At 36.3% G+C, this 20,020-nt stretch overlaps 1 protein-coding gene and 1 long non-coding RNA gene across 2 annotated transcripts in view; both read left to right on the forward strand.

Annotated features, from left to right (window-relative positions):
- Positions 1-20,020, forward strand: part of LRP1B (LDL receptor related protein 1B) — a 2,070,111-nt gene that overhangs the window by 399,380 nt on the left and 1,650,711 nt on the right. The window lies entirely within an intron of this gene.
- LOC145543416 (uncharacterized) overlaps positions 13,263-20,020 on the forward strand; it is a 38,620-nt gene continuing 31,862 nt past the window's right edge. The window contains exon 1 of the long non-coding RNA XR_014080705.1: positions 13,263-13,331. This is a non-coding gene — a long non-coding RNA (uncharacterized LOC145543416). The remainder of the gene's footprint in view (positions 13,332-20,020) is intronic.

A 20,020-nucleotide genomic window follows, 5' to 3' on the forward strand; every position in this document is an offset into this window, starting at 1 on the left:
ATTGATTTTCTAGAACCAGTAACTGTGATGTATGCTATATGTGAGGGCTTGCTTCCTTCTCTGTGGTATCACATATTTCTCACAGATGGTCACAGATGTATTAGTGAGAGTATATAAATAAATAAGAGAAACTAGGTCAGAATTAAGAAAACACTGTCCTAGGGGTGATGATGATAAAAGGGGTATAAACAATCATTTTTAAGTGAGTGCCATCTTATTAATATAAGAATTTTTAAATTACCATATTGCATTTAAGAGACTGGAGATAAAATGAACTTTTATGTAATCTCCATGTTCCTAATGTTTAAGTTCAAGAATAAGCAGAAAGATAAATTGAACAATCTGGCATTTGGTTGTTTGACATGAGAAAACCAGATGTCCTATATTTATTTTCTCTATAAATCAACTACATTCTAAAGTAGTTGGATATTAACTATTCAATCAAAGGTAGAAGTTTGTAAACCAGTTTTGTATATGAAAATTGTTACTTTTTTGCTTAGATATACTGCTGGTGAAAAGACTAAGTACTTTACTAAAGATCACATAGCTAGTGATATAGAGCTAAGACCAGGATCCGAACATGTTCAATTTTTCACTAAAATATCTAATTCAGAGTATACAGAAATGTGAATTGTGTCATCTGTCTTATGAAAATTGAGTTTAAAAGTATATATGCACACTATATACAGGTTTAATCTGATAACTTTGTTGTTTAGTCGCTCAGTCGTCCTCAACTCTGTGACTTCATGGATTGCAACATGCCAGGCTTCCCTGTCCTTCACCACCTACTAGAACTTCCTCAAACTTATGTCCATGGAGTTGGTGATGCCATTCAACCATCTAGTCCTCTGTCATCCCCTTCTCCTTCTGCCTTCAATCTTTCCCAACATCAGGGTCTTTTCTAATAATTTAGCTCTTTACATCAGGTGGCCAAAGTATTGGAACTTCAGCTTCAGTATCAGTCCTCCTAACGTATATTCAGGACTGATTTCCTTTATGATGGACTGGTTTGATTTGCTTGCAGTCCAAGGAACTCTCAAGAGTCTTCTCCAATGCCACTGTTTGAAAGCATCAGTTCTTCAGTGCTCAGCCTTCTTTATGGTCCAACTCTCACATCCATACATGACTGTGAAAAAAACCTGATAACTATGTAAATATTAAATGTCTAGCTCATATTTATCTCCAACTGTTCTTTCCACCTCCAGCATAAGTAATTGTTTCCTCTTTGGGAAAATAAAATTAACAAATAGAATTGTTCACAATTGTTCAAGCAATTTTAATTGCTTTTTAAATTTTCACCATGTATATCTGTACTATATGATGCAGACGTTTTATATGTCTTACCGTAAGGTAAATAGATAGGGTCATTTCTTATATGCAAACTTATGCATGATAACTTAAGTACCAACAAATGTAATCACTTTAAAATATAACTAGAGCTGAATAAATTGATTTTATCATAGTAGCTGTTTTAGCTATACATTGGGAGGTCATAGTATCTAATTTTCAAGAGATGCATTTTTTAACATGTCTATTAATGAAATGTTAAGAGTAAACATTTGTCTAATATATTTCAGAAAAATAACATTGAAGATAATTTAGAGATATCTAACCTATTTCTTGGTAATTAACATTTTATTGGTAATCTGTATTTTATTAATGATTGAATATCTGTTCATTAAACAGTAGATATAATTCTCAAGAGATTAATACCAGTATTATCTGGTATATAAAATCTAGCATTTAATTTAACATGTTATTTCCACAAGTGTAATGGAATGTTTTGTTAGGTCTGCTAGAGAATGTATTGTACTTCATTAAATGCTACAGATTTCAAATAATACAATATTTCACAACTAAGTAAAATCATAAAGATATAACAGTAGACAAAATCCATAGATTTAGAGACTAGAAAAATAATGAGAACATAAGCAGTAAGCCTAGTTCCATTAATAGATTTTTTATAATAGGAAAATTTTCAACATGTCAATCCAGTAATTCAAAATATGCAGTCAAGTAAAATTTACCATGTGATAAAGGATTAATTTCACTTATTTTGACGATAAGACCTTTGGACATTGTAGAGTACAGTGCTAAAGAAATCTTTCTTCTTTTTACATTGATTCTTCCCTGCAAGTGAACTTCAGAAGTGAACTACTTTCTCCCTGACCTTATATTGTAGTAATATCTCAAGTCACAGAACTGCCTACTTTAAATATACTATGCTCATACTTTGGGCACCTACCAGAAGAAGAGTGCTAATGTGTGACTGCAGATAAATTCAATTCCTAGTTTTCTTGTGCTGCCAGGACTGACTGTATTTTGCATCCAGGGGTTACCATGCCACACTTTGTGGTCTATAAATCCTGACATGTACATAGGGCTCAATATATATCTAGTAATTATGTCAGTGGGTAAGTGAACAAGTAAAATAAGTGGTCTCTACATTACTCCCTGGGTTTACATTTAATATTCTCTGGTTCTGTGCTTGTTTGGGAGAGTCCACTTACTTTTGGGAATCTGCTCTTACCTGTTCCTATATCTGTCCTGGTGATATGAAAGCAGCTCTCAGTTCTCTTCAGAAAGGATTTCTAACACAGTGCCTTATATAGAGTAAATGTACAAATAAAATGTGTTGATCTGAATTGAAATGGGGGGAAAAAAGCTTGTGTGAAAAGCTGACAGTACAATTACTTTACCTAGATCACACATTCTTCATTGACCATATGTTCAATGTTCATGAACATATGTTATGCTTGTTTTTGGTAATTTTGTTCTCTAACTATTATACAATGGTGAGTTTTGCTCAGACCCCATATGATCAGTGTCTAAAACACTGTAATTCTTCTATCTTTCTTCTTCTGTTTTGTTTTTTGGTATGAGTGCTAGTTACTCCCATTCAGAGTTGCATATTTAGGACACTGTGTCATCAGAAAAGAAGAAAAGTAGAACGTGAAAAGAAATAGTCATAAACCAAAGCAACTGAATTTTATAAGGATAAAAGGGATTAAAGGATAGTCTGAGATAATGGAGCCTAAATGGGTAAAGGAAAATGCCACTTTGTCATAAATATGCAGAAAGCAGAAACTGGGACAAAGTTTTATTAATTAGAAATAATGATTCTGAGGTAAAATCCATTGCTGTTTAAATGGGCAGGGGTTGACTTCAGTCTGAAATTTTAATCTTTAGAATATTTGAAGATGGTTTTAAAATATATGCTTCAAAAATCAATCTTCATCTATGACATTATAAGCAGCTTCCAATCACGTCAGGCAAGTACACTTTGATTATTAACAACCCACTGAGGGGTGGGACACTGTTATAGAACCCATGGCAGCATTTTTCTGGCAGAATAATTTAATCTGTAAATATCAAAACAGTAGCAGAAATTATGTCTTTCCAGCCACCCTCAGAGAGATGATAATTAGATAATATTCCACAACCTCGATGTGTTTTTGTATTATAAAATGACCCAAAAACTGATTTCCAACAGAAAAGGTTATAAAACTGAGAGACAGGAAAATAGTTGCTCAGATGGGAAAAACAAAACATAAAGATTGGTCTATACTTTAAGATTTATTTTTAAGAAGTGTTTTAAGGAATTGAATAAAGAGGGTTTGGGAGGGAGGCTCAAGAGGAAGGGGGTAAATGTATAAATATAGCTGATACACAATGTTGTACAGCAGAGACTAACATGACATTATAAGGCAATTATACCCCAATAAATCAATAGAAATCAGATGAAGAAACCATCATCATTATCATCATCTTCATCATCCCACTGAAAACAACTTGCTTGCTTGGCTAGGAAGAATAGTTTTTCTAGCTCCCTTGCAGAATTTTGGAAAATATACCTAGGTATCTTTTATCTGTGTCTGGGTGACTACAAAGAATCCATGTATTTTGAATAAAACCAACTAGTGCTATTTATAATTCACAGGAAGGGGAATTTAAAGAATTTATTAAAATTCCCTTAAATTATGTACTCTTCTTCCAAACTCCTTCAAATAAATGCTGCTTTCTATGCTGTTTTCTCGTTTTTAATGCTGCTTTGTCAACCAAACCTGTGAGGAGAGAGAAGGATAGCCTTACTCTCAGGAGCAACTAAGTAAAGTGCTCTCTATTTTTGTACTGATTTTACTTTCGTCCACAGAAGATCTAGTCATTATATAGAAAGACTGCCATACAAAATTAATTAGAGACTTAAAGAACAGTAGAGGCTAACTAAGTAAATAGGGAAGGAAATAGATTTAATATCATTTGTTCAAACTTGTTCACTGTAAGTGTAGGGTTTAATAGTATTATACTACCAACATTATATCCTTGGCATAATGCCTAGTTGGACTGTTTTATAGGCTTGTTTTAATCCCTTTGCATCTATTTTACCTTATCTCAAAAATAAAGAGTCTTTAAACATATAGTGGTAGTTGAGTACAGGATTTGGCAACTAATTGCTTATGGAAAAAGACTCTAGGTAACCCATATATATTTTCCTAAGGAGCATTGGAATTTGAGTTTTAGAAAAAATTGAGAAGTAGGTAGAACTTGTTTTTAAAGCCACACCTTCCCTTTTTACAGAACATGGGACTGTTCTCATGGTCTCCACATCCTACCCTTATCCCCATGTCCAATTTCTTCATTCTTGCCTGCCTTTCCACAGTTCAGTTCAGTTGCTCAGTCGTGCCTTGCAATTCTTGCAATTCAAAAGGACAAACATCAGTTGTTCTTCACCCCACCACCCAATGCAAATTATCTAATACTTAAATTAGTATTCTAATGATGTGATGTAAGATGACCTGAATATCTGAAAAAGCAATCTACAGTAAGGTGAGATGGAGGTAAACCCTCTAGGAATGTTTTACTTGTAGTCCTGTCACCATTCTTCCTAATTCAAAACAGTCTCTAATAGAGCTAAGAGAAGGAGAACAAATGGAAAAAAATATATGTTTATTTAACCTCCCGGAGGTTAAAATTCCTCATTTGTAAAATTTGAAGGATGATTACCACTAGGCTTTTTCTACAATTAAATAGGATCATGTAGGAAAAGTGTCTAAAAATATCATGCAATATAGTGATAGGTATTTTAAAAGTTTTAGAAGCTTTTTTCTTATATATATACATACACATATATATGTTTGTGATATACACACACATATATAAACACATTTGGATAGTTCATGATAGAGGGCCAGTGTATCTTACATAAAATTCTTTTTGGAGAGAAATAATTTGAACCTAGCTAATCTGAAGAAACAATACAAGAAAATTAGTTCTGGCTCAGTTCAGTTCAGTCACTCAATTGTGTCTGACTCTTTGCGACCCCATGAATCGCAGCACGCCAGGCCTCTCTGTCCATCACCAACTCTCGGAGTTTACCCAAATCCATGTCCATCAAGTCAGTGATGCCATCCAACCATCTCATCCTCTGTCGTCCCCTTCTCCTCCTGCCCCCAATCCTTCCCAGCATTAGGGTCTTTTCCAATGAGTCAACTTTTCGCATGAGGTGGCCAAAATATTGGAGTTTCAGCTTCAACATCAGTCCTTCCAATAAACACCCAGGACTCATCTCCTTTAGGATAGATTGATTGGATCTCCTTGCAGTCCAAGGGAATCTCAAGAGTCTTCTCCAACACCACAGTTCAAAAGTATCAATTCTTCAGTGCTCAGCTTTCTTCACTGTCCAACTCTCACATCCATACATGACCACTGGAAAAACCGTAGCCTTGACTAGACGGACCTTTGTTGGCAAAGTAATGTCTCTGCTTTTTAATATGCTATCAAGTTTGGCCATAACCTTCCTTACAAGGAGTAAGCATCTTTTAATTTCATGGCTACAATCACCATCTGCAGTGATTTTGGAGCCCAAAAAAATAAAGTCTGACACTGTTTCCACTGTTTCCCCATCTATTTCCCATGAAGTGATGGGACCAGATGCCATGATCTTAGTTTTCTGAACGTTGAGCTTTAAGCCAACTTTTTCACTCTCCTTTTTCACTTTCATCAAGAGGCTCTTTAGTTCTTCATCACTTTCTGCCATAAGGGTGGTGTCATCTGCATATCTGAGGTTATTGATATTTCTCCCAGCAATCTTGATTCCAGCTTGTGTTTCTTCCAGCCCAGCGTTTCTCATGATGTACTCTCCATATAAGTTAAATAAGCAGGGTGACAATAGACAGCCTTGACGTACTCCTTTTCCTATTTGGCGCCAGTCTCTGGCTCAGAGAGTAATACAAATGAGAGAAGTATTTCATGAAATCATGGAATTTTAGAATCAGATGAATTAATAGAAATGAACTAATCCAACAAGCTCCTTTGACATATAAGGACCAAGACAATTAAGGATTAAAGAATTAATCCATGCAAATACAAATCTAGTTTAAGTAATTTGGCCTTAAGCTTGTTACATTACCTCTGTAAACTTTGGTACAGTGGGGATAATTATTACTACACAGGTTTATTTTTCAGATTAAATCAGATAGTACAAATGATCAAATAGCAACCATAGCCCTGAGATTCTGGAATACTGAGAACAACAAGTGATAAAGGTCATGAAATCTTGCTTTCTAGGTGAGTCAGTGGTAAAGAATCTGTCTGCCAATGCAGGAGACTAAGGAGAGGCAAGTTTGATCCCTGGGTCAGGAAGATACCCTGGAGTAGGAATGGTAACCCACTCCAGTATTCTTGTCTGGAAAATTCCATGGAGAAAGGAGCCTTGTGAGCTATAATCCATGGGGTCACAAAGTGTTGGACCCAACTGAGCAGCTAAGCACACACACACCCACTTGTAGCCGACCTTTGTGACTCTATACATTGTGGAACTTGTGCTTAATCATTTACTCCAAAATATTAAGCAGTGAAAGCATTCCTTCCTATAAATAATGATGTGGTTGTTGATCTAAATATAGTTCCTGTCTCTCCATGTATTGCTTTTCTGTACTACACATACAAAAAGAAAAATGCAGCGGTTGGGGTGGAGAGTGTTATTTCTGGTCTCAAAGGATACTAGAGTGAGGAAGAGAGAAATTTCAAGTGTGTAGGAGTTAAAATAATGTGTTTCTGCATTTTCTGCCCCACTGCGTTTTGTAGTTCATGGTCATATCATAAATTTGTTTTGCAATGTATTACATACACCATAGTAGGAAAATGCTGTCAGCTCTTTGGTGTCCCGAGGTAGGAAATGACTATAACAAAATACAAAGTTCTAAATAAATACAGCCAGTTTCCACTTAGCCTGTGAAGCACAACTCCCACCAGTTCAGCTGCTCTTTGCTTGTCTCTGAGCTGCAGGCAGTGAAGTGAAAAGAACAGATACACTGTGTCTACAAGGTGGAGAGTCTACTAGAGACAGGACTACATTGAGAGCAAAGATTTCAGAAGCCTATCACAAGCTTGCCTGACTCTGAAATCTTTTAGCATCCTCAGAGTCCTGTGATAGTGTATAAACATACCTAGATCCTGAACTCCTTTTATAAGACTAAGAATTCAAAGATTTTCTTTAATCTCAAGTATGGAAAATGGATGTAAGTGAATCAAATCATACAATATACTCACCTCTTCTTATCCACACTACAGCAAATTTACTAAGACTGAAACTATTTTGGAAGATGATTAATAATATTAAATTCAAAACAAAACAAAAATAACAGCACACCAATGCAGAATAAAGAAATTATAATTCCCAATTCTCCCAAGGTTGTTCAATTTCCCAAAATGATCACATTTCTAACTCTATCACAAATGATTTGTATTCAACATACTTACAGTTTTATATAGCTATTTAGTTAAATGTGGTTTGCTACATCTATATGAACAGAATATATAAATTTGCATGTATTTAATTTTTTGTATTCAGTTCAGTTCAGTTCAGTCACTCAGTCATGTCTGACTCTTTGTGACCCCATGAACTGCAGCACGCCAGGCCTCCCTGTCCATCACCAACTCCCGGAGTCCACCCAAACCCATGTCCATCGAGTTAGTGATGCCATCCAACCATCTCATCCTCTGTCGTCCCCTTCTCCTCCTGTCCTCAATCTTTCCCAGCATCAGGGTCTTTTCAAATGAGTCAGCTCTTCTCATCAAGTGGCCAAATTATTGGAGTTTCAGCTTCAACATCAGTCCTTCCAATGAACACCTGGGACTGATCTCCTTTAGGATGGGCTGGTTGGATCTCTTTGCAGTCCAAGGGACTCTCAAGAGTCTTCTCCCACACCAGAGTTCAAAAGCATCAATTCTTCTGCGCTCAGCTTTCTTTATAGTCCAACTCCCACATCCATACATGATCACTGGAAAAACCATAGCCTTGACTAGATGGACCTTTGTTGACAAAGTAATGTCTCTGCTTTTTAATATGCTATCTAGGTTGGTCATAACCTTCCTTCCAAAGAGTAAGCGTCTTTTAATTTCATGGCTGCAATCACCATCTGCAGTGATTTTGGAGCCCAGAAAAATAAAGTCAGCCACTGTTTCCACTGTTTCCCCATCTATTTTCCATGAAGTGATGGTACTGGATGCCATGATCTTAGTTTTCTGAATGTTGAGCTTTAAGCCAACTTTTTCACTCTCCTCTTTCACTTTCATCAAGAGGCTCTTTAGTTCTTCTTCACTTTCTGCCATAAGGGTGGTGTTGTTTGCATATATGAGGTTATTGATATTTCTCCTAGTAATCTTGATTCCACCTTGTGCTTCCTCCAACCTAGCGTTTCTCATGATGTACTCTGCATATAATTTAAATAAGCAGGATGACAATAGACCACCTTGACATACTCCTTTACCTATTTGGAACCAGTCTGTTGTTCTATGTCCAGTTCTAACTATTGCTGCCTGACCTGCGTAGATTGAAATTTGGCTCACTGGAAATTTTGAGGATTATTTTAAGAAAACAATTCATTAAGAGTTGCTTTCATATTTTTTTAACTAATACTTTAGTATCAGTAGTCAAACATTTTATTGCAATTAATAGCCAAGTGAGATTATGGAAGGCTCTCATTGTCTGCCTGAACCCATTTTTACCTTTTTAGAAATTCATTTCTTGCTTCACTTTTTATAAAGTTGACCAAACTTTTCTGTTCTATTCCCATTTCCTGATTCTCTATATCTTGGCATAACATATTTAATAACTTCTTTATCTAGTAGTTGAAGTTAGATTTTCTTTATTCATTTTAAAATTACCTTGCCCACCTGTCAAAAGGTGTCCCTCATTTTAGTAGTTCAGGATTTAATGAATAAATCCATGTTCACTATTATCTGCACCATTTGTGATTAGGTATATGTCAATCATGTCGCCTTTTAGCCTCTGCTACTCCAAAGCCTTTTTGTCAGTTTTCATTCCTTCTAGTCTGTTGCCATATAGCAGTTCTGACCTCTCCTCCACTCCACTTATGAAGTTAAATTTTTCTAAACACTTTGAATTCCACTGTTGGTTCACAAGTAACAAGAACTGTGTACAGTAACCCATGGCAGAATTAGAATACTTATTATAGTCTTTATGCTGCTGCTGCTGCTGCTGCGTCGCTTCAGTCGTGTCTGACTCTGTGCGACCCCATAGACAGGCTCCCTCGTCCCTGGGATTCTCCAGGCAAGAACACTGGAGTGGGTTGCCATTTCCTTCTCCAATGCAGGAAAGTGAAAAGTTAAAGTGAAGTCGCTCAGTCATGTCCAACTCCTAGTGACCCCATGGACTGCAGCCTACCAGGCTCCTCTGTCCATGGGATTTTCCAGGCAAGAGTACTGGAGTGGGTTGCCATTCCCACTAGCACCTTACATAATGATAATGATGAAAAATTTAAAACTGTAGTACATAATAATTATAATGATATCTGGTACATAGTAAACTTCCAGTAAATGGAAGCTTTTATCATCTATTATTAGTTTTAATTGATTAGGTCCTATTCTTTTCCAAGCAGTTCATACATAACATCTCATTTAATCAGGAACTTCATGTACAGCATCCCATTTAATCTTCTTAACATTTAAAATAGGTACTGCTTAAAGAGATTTATTTACTTACTTGAGTTACACAGCTAGTAAGTGCCACATGGGGTTCAAAACCTGATCTTGATGATTTCCAAAGTGCAATCATGCTCATTTTATGTACTGTGCCAACCCTGATACTCCTAATCGGCCAATCAAGCAGGTATCATTGATCATTTACTATGTCTGGTGTTGCACAAGCTACAAAAAGGATGATATTTATGGCCATTTCTTAATGCTCTTGAGAACATTAAGACTATGTGGGGCCATGGGATAAATATAAACAAAACAATAGCATATGAATAAAACTTCTGCTGGACATCAAGTATTGCATGGTGAACTCTAAAATCTGTTGCAATTAGGAAGGAACCATGAGTGTGGCCTGGCTCTTACCAAAATGATTTAACTAGGTCAGATTCAGTTTTGTAGAATTTAGAGAAAAAATGTATTAATTTTCCATCTCTGTATTTTTCCAGTGTCTTTAAGTCAGTCACACTGTGGAAATAGAGAACACTGATATATAACATTAACACTTTTGGTGCCAAGAATTTTGGAATTAAGATATCAAGACTTAGATTGTGATTGGGCAAAAGATAGGACAACTGGATGAATATGTTAATAAATACATATCTATACTCCATATTACTCAAAATATTTGTTTTGCTTTTAGTAAAGTTTTCTTTTTTTAATTTTCAAAAGGACAGTTGTCTAATTAAGGAGAAGAGGAATTAGTCCATTTTAGGTTTGTTATTTTTCTAACATTCTATCTGAATTTAAACTTAGTACCATACATGTTTTCAATTCTTGAGACTATGATTTCTATGTTAGCTGGCATTTAGTGAAAAGGAGGGTATAATCACAGTTCTCCTACTGATAAACAGTGAACACACATCATAGATTTTGTTTAGATCATCAGTTAAAGAAAGAACCAGTGAGATGTTACAACTGGTTCTAGGAAGCCTCGACCATGGATATATAGCCAAATAAGGAATACTGAACTGAATTTACAAATATATGCAAAATAGGTCCATACAGGGCAAAAATTAATTGCATTCCACTCAGCTAATTGGAATATATATGAACAAGAATCGGCTGCATTAATCATTAGTTTTCTACAATTTATAGAACTGTGAAATAGATACTAAAATGTAGTAAAAGATTGAGATAACCACAAGTTGGTGCTAGGTGGGATATGCAGTAATTTTTTTTCTTTCTTTTTTTTTTTTTTGGTTCTTACAATGTAGTTTACATTTTTTCCATACGAGGTGATGAAGAAAGACTCCTCCTCTGTGGCCTGTGGTTTTTAATAGACCATAGATATTAAGATTATCCTTAGAGTGTATAAAACTGATACAGGCCAAACTATGGTTTCCTCCTGAACACTTTTGTTACATTAGAATAAGGTTCATTTTTAAAGGGCAGTAGAATTGGAAAAGAAAATGTGCCCTAAGAATGTAACTTGATTAGGGTGGGTTAGAGTTTCCTCTACTGAGAGATTTTATGAATGGACCTTAGCCTCTTTAACTGGAGTGAAAGGCAAGTCAGGGAAGCAGTGAGGGTCAGAACTCTTCCCTTGATCTCTCTGGATAGATTCTTGTAGTATCAAAAATATTGTCTATACAAGATCTATGAGGGGTTGCTACATGGTGGCAGAGATTGGGTGAATTAATATAAAAAGGTTTAGGTAAGTTAGCATTTGAAGGGACAGTGTTTTCTGAGTTCCACATTATAAAAAGATGGATACTTTCCAGCTCTGCTGAATAAAAATTCATGCCTTACTATGTCAGCCATCTTTTTGATCAGTTCTTTCATCCTCATGAGTCAAAGATTCTTATGTAGGTTTAAAAATATGATTTTAATTATCATGTGAGCCAAAGTGTGGTGGGAGTGTTGTAAATTTTTGGAACAAGAAGACATATGCTAAAATTGGAATAACATCACCCATCATATCTTGTTTTTTGTAGTCTGACTACTGTATCTTTCAACACATTTCTGAGAATAGCTAGAGGCTTAGAGTTTTGGTCATAAACCCTGATACCTGGATTTTTATTCTTCTCTTTTGATATAAAGCAATGAAGCTTATGCTACTTCCACTTGCTTTGTTTTTTCAATATTGTCAGTTTCTACTTGAGTGCACGGTCATAACCCATCATCTTGCCTTTGTATTTCATGTACCCTGCAAAATACATTTTCCTCTATAGTTGTAGGCTTTGTTTTAGTTTTTTTTTTCTCAAGACTTTAGTCCAAAACAGAAGTTTAAAGTGTTGTGGTTAAACACTCTCTGGCTGATATTCTGAGCAGCCCATGTTTTGAGCAGTTACCAGAGACAAAACATTAAGTATAATGCTAAGAAACCCAAAAGAGATACCCAACCTTGAGTTTCTACCAGCTTGGGTCATGTTTTCTCATTTTATAAATGTTTTTTTTTTCCCTAGTTACCTTTCTTCCGATTCTTTCCTGCTTTGTAATAATGAATAGTCTTCCTCATTTGGGATACCTTGGAGTCTTATCATTTCCTTGACTTTCCTTCCAGCAAAACATGCTTGACCTTGCTTTTGTTCCTGTAGCATCTGGCTCTGTGATTAGCTACCTATTGACAGACTAAGTAAATCTAGGGCAATGTGAGTTTAATGATGTATTTCCCAGTTAGATTTCATGGACAGATTAAATTTTAAAAATTACAAGAGATAAACTGTAGCACAGATAAAGGAGTGTCTACTTTGAATTATATCATATCATGACATAAAAGGAAAATAAACCCTAAATTATGCTATGTCCATAGTGTTATAACATGAAGGAAAATTTAGCACATAGGAGAAGAAATCATCTAACTTCATAACAACTGACAGTAGTTAATATTTTAAGTTAAACAAAATTCATTTGGGGAAAAATTTTTACTATTTCCTGATTTACTCCAGTTTAAAATATTACTACCAACTAGTTAGTGTTTTTGTTTCAAGTGTTGTTCTTCAAGACCTTTACACCAAAGATGTCTTTTGGTAAAGGAAGAGTTTGGGTAACTATGGGCTCCCTTAAGTCAAATTAGTAAGGTCAGCCCTGACAGGTAGTCATAACTGAGAGAACTTCTTGAACTTTCTCACTTAAGAACATCTAGAGACAGAAAAGAGTGGCTGAGTATGGTCAGGGAGTCTAGGAACCCAATCTAATGTAGAAGACCCCAACCAAAATTTCCTTCATGCCTTACCCCTATTCTGTGTTCCCTAAGTATTGTTCAGTCATATCCAACTCTTTGTGACCACATAGACTGTAGCCCACCAGGCTCCTTTACCCGTGGGGATTCTTCAGGCTAGAATCCTGGAGTGAGTCACCATCCTCTCCTCCAGGGAATCTTCCTAACCCAGGTATCAAAACCAGGTCTCCTAGATTGTTTAACTTCTGAGCAAAAAGGGAAGTCCATATGAGAATTTAGGGTTGAGAAACACAAGAGATCATTGTAACATTGTATCAGTGATGAGTGGCTTGTATATGCTGTACAGTCAAATTTAAAAGACAGCAAATCCTCTAAAACAGTGACTTTCAAACTTTAGCGTGCATCATTAGCAACTGGGGATCCAGTTAAGATAACAATGCTGGACTCCAACTGAAGCTGCTAATTCATTGAGGTAAAGCTAGAGAACGTGCATTTTCAACAAGTTCCAGGTGAGACTGATGCTCTGGATCAAGGAACCACACTTTGGGAACATTGTAATTTTATTAAATCTTTTTATCTTTGTCCAAACATAGAAACTTATATGTCCTTGAACACAAATTTGTGAAAGAAGATTGGTTTTAGAGGATAACTATGAACAAATTAAAATTAATAGGTGTCTTAGTTCAGGCTACTATAAAGAGAAACCATCGACTGAGTGACTTAAACGACAGACATTTATTTCTCAGAGTGGTGGAAACTAAGACATCCAAGATCAGGGTGCTGGCAGATTCGGTATTTAGTGAGGATCTTCTTCCTGATTTGTGCAAGGCCATCTTTTTTAGTGTATCCTCACACGGGAGCAAGCAAGATCATTTCTCTGCTGTCTCTTCTTATAAGGGCACTAATTCCATTCATCAGAGCTCTGCCCTTATGAACTTCTTATTCCCAAAGGTTCATTTCCTAAGACCATCATACTGGAGATCAGGGCTTCAACATAGAATACAGGGGAGACACAAATATTCAGTCTGTTGCAATAGGGGATAAAAATCAGTGTCCTAATAAACACGTCTTAATAATATACAATTTTTTCCAGACAACGTTTTTATTTTCAGATTGTTTCTGATGTCATTATCGATTCAGTTTTTTTAGTTTATATTCTAACTTGGTTAGACTTCTCTTTTACTTAGGAATAAGTGTTTCATGCATGATTAGAATCCCTGCTGGAGAAATGTTAATAGATTAACAAAACAGCTGACTTGGGTGGATTTAGCACATGTAAAAATCAATTAAGTTCATGTAAAATTTTAATAACCTTATCATTTCCAGTCAGACCCTGGCACTTTGGGGAAGTTAGACACTAGCCTTGAACCTTGTCCAAATAGTTTGTTGACTAATTAAGAAGTAACATTCAAGACACTTAAAGTTTTTAAGGATTCATGACCAGCTAGGAGGAGTTACTTCTTTGCTCCAAAAACTATTAACTCCTCCAGTCAGTCAGTAATTCTTAGAAAGTCTAATTATCACTGGCAAAAAATAAAAATAAATAAATACAAGTAATGGAGTATATGTGGGCTTTTGAGGGGATGATGTTTTGTTATTTTTAATTTGTATTTTGTATTTTTTAGATAGTAATATAAGACTAGAAGTCAGTCCAGTGGCTTAATTCATTACTTACTATTTCATTCTATTTATAATTAAGCAAGTTACCCACACGTTAGTCTTCTCTTAGCTGTTAACAACCAACTGGAGAACCTGAGGGCTATTTTTGCAATTATAATCTGTGAAGATTGAAAAGGACTAAGACAAATAGTCAACCTTACTAACAGGCAACTCATTTCCACACTTGAATACATATCAATAGGTGTCCTAGGTTCAAACTCCTTCACTGACCTCTTCCAATTCTTTAAGAACAGACCATCACCATCAGAAGGTGACACCTAACTACGCTTTCTGCTGGACTTCACATTCAATTTTCAAGAGGCTGGGGCTGGGGGGTGGTTCTTGAAATAATAGCGTATGACTAAACACTTTTTAAACCACTTTGAAAGAAAACATATTCAGAGAGAGACAAAATGCTGGCAATAAAAAAAGAATACTTCTCTATATTTATAGCTATGACAGTCAGCTATGGTGCTGCGTTTGGAGCCAGCAGTCTAGATATTAGTGAAATGGCTGTGACCTTGAACAGATCAAAATTAGTTCACAACTATTAAATACTCATGGGGAGCATGTCATTTGTCAGATATAAGAAGTATTCCCAAGTCTAAGCTTTGAAGTAATGTAGTGTCCAATTCTGTCTGATTTGACCACTCGAAGAAGTGAGAAGAGAGATGCTTTTGTATGATTACTTGACAGATTGAGTAGTGAGGATTTGAAATCAGCATAAGAGGATCCATCCTTTTGCTGAAATTGAATAAGAGAGGTGCATAACAGAATGCATAGAAGTAAAATACAAAAAGAGCACATATCTATATGAGCACAGCTATTGTGGGAGAGAAAAAAAAAATAGCTCTTCTGGCAAGTAAAACAAAACTGAAATTGAGGGAGGGGAAAAGTTAGAACCAGTCAGAAACCATCAATTGACTCAGTTTGATATTTCAGGACTGAGCTACCTTTTCATTCCCTTCTGATTTTCATTCCATGCTTTAATATATCATATTCTTTGTCTTCAAGTGGTCTTTAATGGAGATGAATTAGATCTGTGTCCAGCATTTTGCTAGTAAGTCTCTGGGTGACTTGGAACTCACCACTAACCTTTCTTGGCATTAACTTCTCTGTCTGTCCACTAAAGGAATGGAACTATATAATTTTCAAGCTTCCATATCGCTCTAACATCCTCAATAGTACACTTTATAGTGGATCAACTTTAAGATACATAGTGAGAATTTTGAAGTTGAAAAATAGCAGCATAGTAAGTGCAAAATGTAATTCCAACTGAAAGGTCACTGGTAAAATGTGCCTATTGTAGAGCTGTGAGAAAAAAAAAATCTGCTTTAACTCTCTGGTTAAATATCATTGGTTAGTATCATCATTTTCCTCAGGATTGAATGTGAAAGGTGACAGTAATCTTCATGACTCTCCCATACCATTTCTAACTTCAGTTCAGAGTCTCATTATCCTTACCATGCAAAGCCACATACTGTTGAATTCTACCTGGGACATCACCTTCAGTTTTAATGTGCCAAGTTCCACATCTGCCCTAAATCTCTCCTCTGACCCAAATCAATACCATGTATGTACCATTTCCTTAAAGCATTGTTCTCTGTCTAGTGAGAATGACAGAATCACAGAAGTAAATCTCTGTTGACTTTGGTTCTCTGTTACCTCTTGAGAAAAAAATATGCCAGTTTTCACAGAGCTTTGAAAGACAGTGTCTTAACTTCAAGAGATATCAATGGTGTTAATAGTGGGGATTTCAGTTAGCATTCCAAAGTAGTGCAGAGATGATTTGCCTACTTGAGCAGGCAGATAGCCTGGGCTGTCCTTCAACTCACAAAGTTTAAATGGCCAATGACTTTGTCTATAATCCACATCAGGCCTAAGTCCTATCATGTGAGATTGAATTACCCAACAAAACCAAGTGGTTAAAACGTGGCCTCTGAAATAAGATCCTCTGAGTTTTGAATCTCACCTTTACCTACAGATAGCTATGTGACCTTTGTGGATTACAGATGATTGTTATCTCTCATCTATACAGTCTTTCATTTTTTCCTCCTCAATAAAGTGGAGATAATAATAGTGTCTAGCTCTTATGATTTGAAGAGATAGTTAATAAATATAATATTGTATATATAAAAGGTCAATCCTCATCCCAATTCCCAAGAAAGGTAGTACAAAATAATGTTCAAACCATCGGACAATTGCACTCACCTCCCATGGTAGTAAGGTCATGCTTAAAACCTTGCATGTTAGGCTTCAGCATTACATGAACCAAGAGCTTCCAGATTTCCAAGCTGGGTTTAGAAAAGGCAAAGGAAACAGATCAAATTGCCAACATTCACTAGATCATAGAGAATGATGGGGAATTCCAGAAAAACTACCTCTGTTTCATCGACTATGCTAAAGCCTTTGACTGTGGATCATAATAAACTATGGAAAGCTCTTAAAGAGATGGGAGTGCCAGACCATCTTACCTGTCACCCGAGAAACCTGCATGTGGGTCAAGAAGCAACATTTAGAACCTAGTATGGAACAACTGATTGGTTCAGGATTGAGAAAGGAGTATGACAGGGCTGTCTCTGTTATCCTGTTTGCTTAACTTATATGCTGAGCGCATCATGAGAATGCCAGGCTGGATGAGTTACAAGCTGGAATCAAGATAGGCGGGAGAAACATCAACAACCCCAGATATGTGGGTGATACCACTCTAATTGCAGAAAGCAAAGAGGAACTAAAGAGTCTCTTGATGAGGGTGAAGGAGGACAGTGAAAGAGCCAGCTTAAGACTAAATATTAAAACAAACAAACAAACAAAATCTAAGATCATGGCATCCAGCCCCATTACTTCATGGCAAATAGAAGGGGAAAAGGTGGAAGTAGTGCCAGATTTCTTCTTCTTGGGCTCTAAAATCACTGAGGATGGTGACTGCAGCCATGAGATCAGAAGATGATTGCTTCTTGGCAGGGAAGCTATGACAAACCTAGACAGTGCGTTGAAAAGTGGAGACATTGTTCTGCAGATAGAGGTCTGTATATCAAGCTCTGGTCTTCCCAGTGGTCACATACTGTTGTGAGAGCTGGACCATAAAGAAGGCAGGGTGCCAAAGAGTTTGAAATTGTGGTAATGGAGATGACTCCTGAGAGTCCCTTGGACAGGAAGGAGATCAAACCAATATTAAGGGAAATCAACCCTCAATACTCGTTGGAAGGACTAATACTAAAGCTGACTGATACTAAAGTTGAAGCTGCAGTATCTTGGTCACTGATGCAAAAGCCGACTCATTGGAAAAGAACCTAATGCTGGGAAAGATTGAGGGCAGAAGGAGAAGAGGACATCAGAGGATGAGATGTCTGGATGGCATCACCGATGCAATGGACATGAACTTGGGCAAACGTCAGGAGATGGTGAGGGACAGGAAGGCCTGGCATGCTGCAGTCCATGGGGTCACAAAGAGTCAGACATGACTGGGTGACTGAACAACAACAGTATAAGATTTAGTACAGTGATACTATGATAACTATTATAATCCTGGTAATTTTTAGTATAATAATTAATCTACTCAAACAAATCAAATAGACATCTTGATAAGTTTTTAGTTAAATTCAATTATTATGGAGGAAGCATTCTCCTATGACGTACATGACCTCAGTTTGATTGTTTCTGTTGCTGGATGAAAGTCAGCTTATGGAAGGATGACCATGATTGACCATAAATAGTTTTCAGTGAAAGCAAAACAGCAGCCATTCATTAAATAAGGAGCAAAAAATTAATTTATCTTTATTTCTGAACTGGAAAATCACCTAATTAAAATGTGACTTAATCCAAATTTATGAAATAAGGAAGGTAAATACTCTTTAAATCTTATACTGAAAATGCCACCTTTTAAATGGATAATGAAACTCTAAGTTGAGTAAGTCAGTTTGATGAAGGATAAAGAGATACATTATTAGAAAATAAGGAAAGTTTCAAGCATTAAAATATCTGCCTAGGAAATCTATACCATTTAGATCCAAGTATTCATACTAAGCAATAATTTTGAAAACAAAACAACAAAATAGATCTACATGACAAGCCGTTGAAAGATAAATTGCATGTAAAGAATATTTAATGACTTTTTATAACGTAGAAACCTCTGAAACATGTCATTGATACAATGCACACACTCTAATTTGAGTTTCCTTATACCCCGTGGGCATTGATTTTGACATTCATTGGACTGTTTACAACTACAATGGAGTAAGCATCTCAAGGAGATCAAAAAGTTTTATTGTCCCCAAGTCCTTCTCTCCCACTGTTTACTGATTGGTAGGATATTGTCTTTTTTTGATTTTGTGAACAGAATAACCAGCCATGCAAATGATTTCTGAATATGTGCCAATTGGGGCCTAACAGAAGTTTAACAAATTAGCTTCTTTTCATTCAATAGAAATTACCATGGAAGAGAAAAATAAGGCATGTTTTCTCCCAGATAGTGGAATCTCTGTTTAATATTCTTGTCCCTGTGGGTTGAACTTGAAGTAAGGGAAATAAGCAAACTATGTTTTCTCAGTTCTCTGGCTCCCACAGGCCATGGGTTTACTGTCAGGTTTATTGGTCCATTCATTGAACTCACAGTTTTGTACAGACTGCTCTCAGAATCTTATAGTCCAGCTGTTTATTTTATATTTAGTAACCTGAGAGAAAGAATGAGTGACAGAACGAATGTATAAGACTAAGGGCAGGACAGGACGTATAGCAATAGAAAATGAAAATTCTATTCATCAAGTCTATAGGGTCTATAAGTTTTAAGAGAAGATAAAAAATGTGAAACCATTTGAGGAGGTTTAAGGGACATACTTGCTTCCCAGGTGGCACTGTGGCAAAAAAGCCCCCTGCCAATGAAGAGGACTTAAGAGACACGGGTTCGATCCCTGGGTCAGGAAGATCCCCTGGAGAAGGAAATGACAACCTACTCCAGTATTCTTGCCTGGAAAATTCCATGGACAGAGGAATCTGGTGGGCTATAGTCCATGGAGTCACAAAGAGTTGGACACAACTGAGTGACTGAACACACACGCACCCACAAAAGGGATATAAATCATTTTACCTGAACCAGCCCAGTAAGTGCAGCAGTTTAAATGCTCTTATTTTCTCCTACTTGGTTTAGAAGCTGTTACAGACAAAATTCACAGGTTTTAGCATGATAATGCTTATGCAAGCTCTGTCTTAAAATAAAAATGGTGACTCATGCAACTCTGCTTA

The sequence above is a fragment of the Giraffa tippelskirchi genome, chromosome 3 (genome assembly GCF_054371585.1).
Source record: "Giraffa tippelskirchi isolate mGirTip1 chromosome 3, T2T-mGirTip1v1.2.pri, whole genome shotgun sequence".
In the NCBI taxonomy this organism is placed as follows: domain Eukaryota; kingdom Metazoa; phylum Chordata; class Mammalia; order Artiodactyla; family Giraffidae; genus Giraffa; species Giraffa tippelskirchi.